We start from the raw sequence: 8434 nt of genomic DNA, 5'->3' as shown, positions 1-8434 counted from the left end.
TTAGGAGCACAGTCAAAAATTTTGTTTTTTTTTAGGCACATTAATGTGCCACAATATAACACACAAGAAGCCATGAGAAAAGTTGAGCTTGTCAATTATGACAGAATTTAAAACACAGAACATAGTGTGAGCCATGACACATTAATTTACGTTCTGATAAACTAAATTTAATATTTTCAGTTAATTTTACAGACTGTATGCAAAAAACAACCGTTAACCTGTTTACCTCGTAAACAAATACAATAAACCTCAATGTTCAGTGTTTGAAGTCTGCTCCTCTTAAATATATTTAAAGCTACACTATTAGACATATCCATTGTCATGGTTCTGGGCTGGAGTCAGTTCTCGAACCGCTCTGTGTGTATTGTGTGAGTTCATTTACCCTTCAGATGCAAAGTGCTTTAGTTTAATGGTGTTCATTACTGACGCTCCGATCAGGATTTTTACGACTGAAACCGATCCAGATACCAATCTTTTCTTGTTTAAGCTTTAGTCAGGAGGTCTGTCATAAACAATTAAATGTAATCTCTCTGCTCATGGTCACTGTTAATCAAATTAAAATAATAGCAATGAGATACTGTTGGTTAATTGATAAATAAACAAGCATAAAATATATTTTTTAAATATCTTAAACAATATTCCCAATTAAAAGTAGACTAACACAAAAATGATCCATATTAGGAAAAAGGCTAATAGCCTTCTAAGGAAATAGCGAACTAAGCTTAATGTCAAATTGATATTAAATGCAACCCATAGTAATTAAACATTATTAAACATTATTTATTTATAACTACGCACATTTTCTGTCTTTACAATATAGTAGTTTTATTTTAGTTTGTTTATCAGTTTTAGATCGGTTCCCCGGTACAGTGTTGCCATGTCTGCTGATAATATAGTGTTTTTTGGGGGGAATTAATTCAAAACATGGAAACTGGAGTTGACTTTCCTAGTCATATCTGGCAACCCTGAGTTTAAATGAAGTGAACAGAGTTCTGTATTAGAGTTAGTGAAGGAGAGCGGCAGTGTACTGTATGTTTACAGACTGAACAGTTGCTACTCTTGATTTTGATTGGTGAGGAATTATTTAATAAAGAAGTTTGAATTAAAACCCACCTTGTAGCGTTAGCATTATTATTAATTTACTCTGCTTCTCTGCAGTATTTCCATACTTGTTTGCTTGACTGAGGAGATGAAAAGCAGTGCGAAAGTAACTGTTGCGCGGTGTAGATGCATTTTGGACTTCCTGTAGTTTTTATCCCGATTGTATTACACAACTCTGAACAGGTCACTCACACCGGTGCGAATAAATATTTATTCACAGTTGCACAACGTACTTTTCAGTCGCAAATGCGAGTGAAATGGTCTCACTGTAGAGCCCTGATATGTTATGATTACTCATTATGATTAGTACTATTGTTATTGTAAGTGGAATAAGACATTTTAAGAACTTTAGTTTTACATGTGCTCAGTTTAAAATTAAATGTATTATTAGTTGAGGGTCAGTGTTTAGCACTATGTGTACTTTAGGATGTTAGTTTTTCAGCTGTAGGCTGTAGAAATCATACAGAACAAACACTCTCACCTGTCTGTGCTTTTAATAAAGAGTTTGGGAGAAAATGGCTGTTTGTTACTGTTGTAATTACACTCATCAGCCTCAAGAGGGCGTTAGGAGTATTTACACAGCAATAATTACACTGCAGCAGCCTCTGATCTGTTTTAGTCCTTCATCTTCACTGTGCTGAATTCCACAGATGCAGGTTTTGGGTTCTTTCGTTAGTGTTCTCACTAGAAGGCCAAACTGTAGTAGAAATCAAACTGTGTTCTAGTGAGACAAATTTGGCAAGCCAGCCAGGAGGGCAATAATCCAGAGGAGTGAACTGCCCGGGCAGAGGGAGACCAATGGTATCCTTAGGGAAAAAAGGTAAGCAGATCCGGTTTGATCAAATTCTGCGATGGTGGTGGGGATTCCCCTGCTGACTCGGATGGTGATTCACCTGGTGGTTCTTTGATGTACACACTATGGTTCTGTCCAAAATCACCCTGAGACTTGCGTTGTGAGTGTTCAAGGGAGCAATGGTGTAAAAGGGAGGATTTAGGACTGATCTCAAGTCTTCATCACATCCCTAAGTTATTAAAATGTTAAAGTAATAACAGAGGACAGAGGACTGAAGATCTGCTGTGGTCCAAACATCTCACAGGCATGGGTGACTCCGCGACAGTGTGCTGCAGTACCGCTCTGGCCCACACAGTGGCAGTGCCGCTTTATTCAGTGTTTATTCACACTCTGCTCTTCTGCTGGTTACTATGGATACAGCAGCACATGGACTCATGGGTAATCTGAGTGAGTGCGTCTCACACAGAAGCAGTGACAAACCATTTGAGACACGACTGAGTCCATGGTGTAAGATTGTGTGTGTGTGTGTGTGTGTGTGTGTATGTGTGAATGACAATAAAAAGAGATGTATTATGTAAAGTGAGCTAAAGTGTGTGAAGAGGAACAACATGGCAATAAGTATCATAAAGACGCACACACGCGCACACACACACACACACACACACACACACAGAAAGCAAGATATATACAGAAAGTATACTAAACACAAAATGAAATAAACAGCTTTAACCTGAAGCACAGAAATAAAGTGAGATAGATAAAATGTCATGTGAAAAAGTATTTGCCCCCTAATTTACTGTTACTGAATATCCCACTCTGTGTTCAGAACTTGTATCCATGCACTTCTCTCTCACACTCCTCTACAATCAGCACTGAATTACACTTCATTTAATCCGTGTTTCTCAGTGTATTTAACTGACATGTCAGCAGGGGCCGCTCTTCTTCATCATCATCATCATCATCCTCCCCCTCTCTCCCTGAGGGTGTATTATATTTAGCATGTGTAACATCACTTGTGGGAAATCAGACATTAATGTGATGAGCTCTGAGATGAAGTTTTCCTGCCTGAAGCTGTATTTTAGATTACCTCACCACCATCATCATCATCACCATCATCATCATCATCATTATCATCATCATCATCATCATCTGCACCTTCATCACTATTTACAGCTGCAAGTAAACACTACTGATGAGCCCTGAAAGAGCTTCTCAAATCTTCACAAGACTGTTCAGGAGAACCATAAACCTTTATATATATTTATGATGTTACAACCTGAGCTCACACCTCCTTCCATCCATCTTTATATACAACTCCATCACTGATAGTTATAATAATAATAATAATAATAATAATAATAATAATAATAATAATAATAATAATAATAATAATGTGTGTTTTCTCCTGAAGTTCTGACCTGAAAACACATTTGTAAAAAAAAAAAAAAAAAACCCACACAAATTGAGTTGTTATTAATAGATGAATTAATTAAGGTCAAACTCCACATTGCCATGGCGATGACCTCATAAAGCGGTTTCATTTATTTAGTCTCATTCTGAAATGTGCTGCTGGTATCTTTAGTAACACTCAAGAGGTTTTCACCTGTCTGACATGCTGCACGTTTAGAACCACAGCAGGAACCTCAACAGATATTAGAACACAACCAGGAGAACATTCAGCTGGAACCATCAAGCAGAACATCTCACAATATAAATACTGGACTGTGATTGGTCAGAAGGTGTTGATTAAGTTTCTATAACAGCGGCTCTGACAGTAGCGCAGGTTTATATTAATGCACTCGTTCTGATACATTATGGTTTCTATAGTAACGGCTCGTTCACAGGGATGTGTACAGCGCATGCTCCACATGAACTGATTAAAAAATCAGTATGGTGAAGTTTTGTTTAAGGAGATGTTTATGTAACATTTTTGGAAGGAGTCTCCAGTGCCAGCACTGTGTAACAGTCAGAGATTAAGCTGTAACTCTAAGTTTTCAACATCTTCAGGACAGAGGAGTTTACACTTCTTTACGGTTTCTCACTAACTCAACAAACTGTGATTATTTTTTCTCTTATTAATGTCATATCACAGCAAACCAGTGACTACATTTCCCATCCTGCACTGCGGCCTACAAACATGGCCACCATGGACTGCAATTCCCAGAACACACATTCATTCTATCACGCACACCTGCATCCAATCTCACACACAATCACACCACAGTTTTTAAAGGACTTTCTAGGCATTCACTCTTTGTAATGTATTAGTGTTATCACCGTACCGAGCGTTTATACCCTGTTCCTCATTTTATTTCATGGTTCTTGATCTTATTCTCGTTTCTCATCCTTGATTATAACCTTGCCCAGTTTATGGCTGTTTGCCAATGCTGACCCTTTGCCTGTTTCTTGACCTCACTATTGTCTCGTGTGTTGGATTTGTCTGCCTGTCTCTCTCATTAAACTGTTATCTGCATTTGCATCCGTCCTAACCTTCATTAAGTAGATTACATGACAATTAACTTGAAGAACAAGAATAAAGAGAGAGAATAAAGAGAGAGAATAGAGAGAGAGAATAGAGAGAGAGAATAGAGAGAGAGAAGAGAGAGATAATTAAGAGAGGATGGTGAGAGAACGAGTGTTTATAGCTGCTATAACATATGTGACAACAGGAACTCTCTCGCTTCACGGACATTACAACATTAAATGTAACTATAAACGGATAAACTCCCCTTCATCACACCACCACCCCCTTGTGGATTAATTTCCTGTAACAGCACCACACACAGTGGGTTATTCCTTGCTGTATGTATAATTCTAATTACCATCACATGATTTATTCAGATTTATAAGAAGGGAAAGCCTCTGATTGGCTTTTTGATGGTGACCAATCTGGGTGACCAATCAGAGTACAGCATGGCCCTGATGATGTCACCTGGTAGAACTGTGTGTGCAGAGGTGTGAGGAAGTGTCTTATATAAATGTTTAGGATGTTGATGATAATATGTTCTAACAGATCAGACTCGGCTCTGAAGGGGTTAACACACCGCCTGATTAAAATGCAGCCTTCACTGTCACCATGGCAACAGTGTGAGAAAAGGGTGGGCGGTGAGGGGGCGAGGAGACGAGCGTGTGTGTGTTAGTGTTAGAGTGTGTGTGTGTGTGTGTGTGTGTGTGTGTGTGTGTGTGTGTGTTAAACAACACCCTGTTCCTGTGCTGTCTCTCAAAAATGAGCTAAAACACATGACCCCAAACATCTACAACACATTCAAACATAACACACTCACATTTACATATGCAAATGAACACACCTGTTACACAACATACCTAACAATATCAAGTATTGGTTTTGTTATGCAAATACAAAAATTATGAATATGCATACATAAATGATATATAGGTGTGTATGCAGAAATAATGTCATGTGATGTGCATGGAGAAATAATAAATAAATCCGAACATGTGAATGAGAGTGAAAACTAGTGCATATGTGCTAATGAATTATTCACTCATTCAGAGAAAGTGAGTGAGAGAGAGAGAGAGAAACAGAGAGAGAGAGAAAGTGAGAGAAAGTGAGAGAGTGATTGAGAGAGAGAGAGAGAGAGAGAGAGAGAGAGAAAGTGAGAGAGTGATTGAGAGAGAGAGAGAGAGAGAGAGAGAGAAAGTGAGAGAGTGATTGAGAGAGAGAGAGAGAGAGAACGTGAGAGAAAGTGAGAGTGATTGAGAGAGAGAGAGAGAGAGAGAGAGAGAGAGAGAGAGAGTGAAAAACGGAGAGAGACAGACAGTTTTTAGCTCTGATGAGAAAAAAGTAGTGGCCAAAATGTAGACTATTTACTACAGTATATAATTTATTTTATGATTTATTTTATATAATTTATTTTATATGATTTATTTTTATATGATTTATTTTTAAATGATTTATTATTATATGATTCATATTATTTCTTTTTATGATTTATTATTATATGATTTATTTTTATCATTTATTTTTATATTATTTCTTTTTTATGATTTATTTTATATGATTTATTATTATATGATTCATATTATTTATTTTATGATATATTTTATATTATATATTTTATATGATTTATTTTTATGATTTATTTTGTTATTATTTATTTTATGATTTATTTTATGATTTATTTTTTATGATTCATATTATTTATTTTTATGATTTATTTTATGATATATTTTATATTATATATTTTATATGATTTATTTTTATGATTTATTTTGTTATTATTTATTTTATATGATTTATTTTATGATTTATTTTTATACAATATATTTTTATACCATTTATTTTTATGTTTTATTTTATATGATTTATTTTTATATTATTTCTTTTATACGATTTATTTTTATATGATTATTTTACATGATTTATTTACTGAGAGGTTGTATAAATCAGGATACGATGAAAACACTGTTATATATATTTTCATGAGTGAAACAGAGACACAGAGAGAGGGAGAGAGAAAGAGAGAGAGAGAGAGAGAGATGGAGTGAGAGTGAGAGAGTGTGAAACAGAGAGAGAGAGAGATGGAGTGAGAGTGAGAGAGAGTGAAACAGAGAGAGAGAGAGACAGAGTGAGAGAGAGAGTGAAACACAGAGAGAGAGATGGAGTGAGAGTGAGAGAGAGTGAAACAGAGAGAGAGAGAGAGAGACAGACGGAGTGAGAGAGAGAGTGAAACACAGAGAGAGAGATGGAGTGAGAGTGAGAGAGAGTGAAACAGAGAGAGAGAGAAACAGACGGAGTGAGAGAGAGAGTGAAACACAGAGAGAGAGATGGAGTGAGAGTGAGAGAGAGTGAAACAGTAAATGGTGAGGGACTGCAGTGAATAAAACTGTGCGGTGGAGACGCAGGATTGTTCCGAGGAATCATTCCAGACATTTGTTTGGATTTGCAGCTTCACCGTGTCCTACCTAATTTACATAAAGTCCATAAAATCTCGGTTCACATGTCACTCTGTCGCATCCCTGATCGCAGCTCTGAGTCTAGCACCTTCACTGAAAATTACTGCCCCATCTCACTGTCGCGCACTGGTGTGTACGAACTGCAGGGGGTGAATGGGTGGAACAGATGGACCGAGTGAGAGAAAGAGACAGAGAGAGGGGGAGGAGGAGTGAGAGAGAGAGTGAGTGAAAAACAGGGTGAAAGAGTGAGATAAGAGGAACCAGTGTTCACATTTCTCTCTTTTTCTGCATTTACTGCTGAAGTGATGAAAATTCCTCTCTCTTGTTCTCTCTCTCTCTCTCTGTCAGGATCAGAACTAGTCCTGTCTGGATCAGAACAGTTGTACACTAGTCCTGTCTGTGCCTGACATGGCCAACACTTTGGCATCAGGACCTGATGGCATCCAGGGGCTCCCCAGTTATCAGATGTCTTCACAGATATCTTAAATTTGTCAGCTATTCCAGAAGGTTTCAAGAAGATCACCACTGTTCCAGTTCCCAAGACTCCTGTCATCTCCTGCCTGAATAACTACCATCCTGTTGTAGCTAGTTAACACACACACACACACACACACACACACACACACACACACACACACACAGAACGCAGTTCAGTTACAGCTCAGCAGCGTTCCTGCCAGGCTCATCGTGAAGCTCAAAGATCTGGGTCTTACCACCATGTGCAGTGGATAATGGATTCCTGAAGGACCAGCGCTGAGAATCAGCAACGCAGGACACACAGGTGCCCCACAGGGGTGTGACTCAGTCCCCTGCAGTACAGTAGTCTCTGCTCATGCACACACACACACACACACACACACACACACACACACACACTCACTTTCCCACCTCTCTCTCCCCCCTCACTTCCCCCTCTGTCTCTCTCTCTCAATCCCCCTCTCCCTCACTCTCTCTCAATCCCCCTCTCCCCCTCACTCCCCCCTCTGTCTCACTCTCTCTCAATCCCCCTCTCCCTCACTCTCTCTCAATCCCCCTCTCCCTCACTCTCTCTCAATCCCCCTCTCCCTCACTCTCTCTCAATCCCCCTCTCCCCCTCACTCCCCCCTCTGTCTCACTCTCTCTCAATCCCCCTCTCCCTCACTCTCTCTCAATCCCCCTCTCCCTCACTCTCTCTCAATCCCCCTCTCCCTCACTCTCTCTCAATCTCCCTCTCCCTCACTCTCTCTCAATCTCCCTCTCCCTCACTCTCTCTCAATCTCCCTCTCCCCCTCACTCCCCCCTCTGTCTCACTCTCTCTCAATCCCCCTCTCCCTCACTCTCTCTCAATCCCCCTCTCCCTCACTCTCTCTCAATCCCCCTCTCCCTCACTCTCTCTCAATCCCTCTCTCATTCTCTCACTTCCCCTTCTGTCTCACTCTCTCTCAATCCCCCTCTCCCCATCACTTTCCCCTCTGTCTCACTCTCTCTCAATTCCCCTCTCCTTCACTCTCTCTCAATCCCCCTCTCCCTCACTCTCTCTCAATCTCCCTCTCCCTCACTCTCTCTCAATCCCTCTCTCATTCTCTCACTTCCCCTTCTGTCTCACTCTCTCTCAATCCCCCTCTCCCCGTCACTTCCCCCTCT

Source organism: Ictalurus furcatus, chromosome 25 (genome assembly GCF_023375685.1).
Source record: "Ictalurus furcatus strain D&B chromosome 25, Billie_1.0, whole genome shotgun sequence".
NCBI classification, from domain to species: domain Eukaryota; kingdom Metazoa; phylum Chordata; class Actinopteri; order Siluriformes; family Ictaluridae; genus Ictalurus; species Ictalurus furcatus.
Note: the sequence above shows the minus strand (reverse complement) of the source record.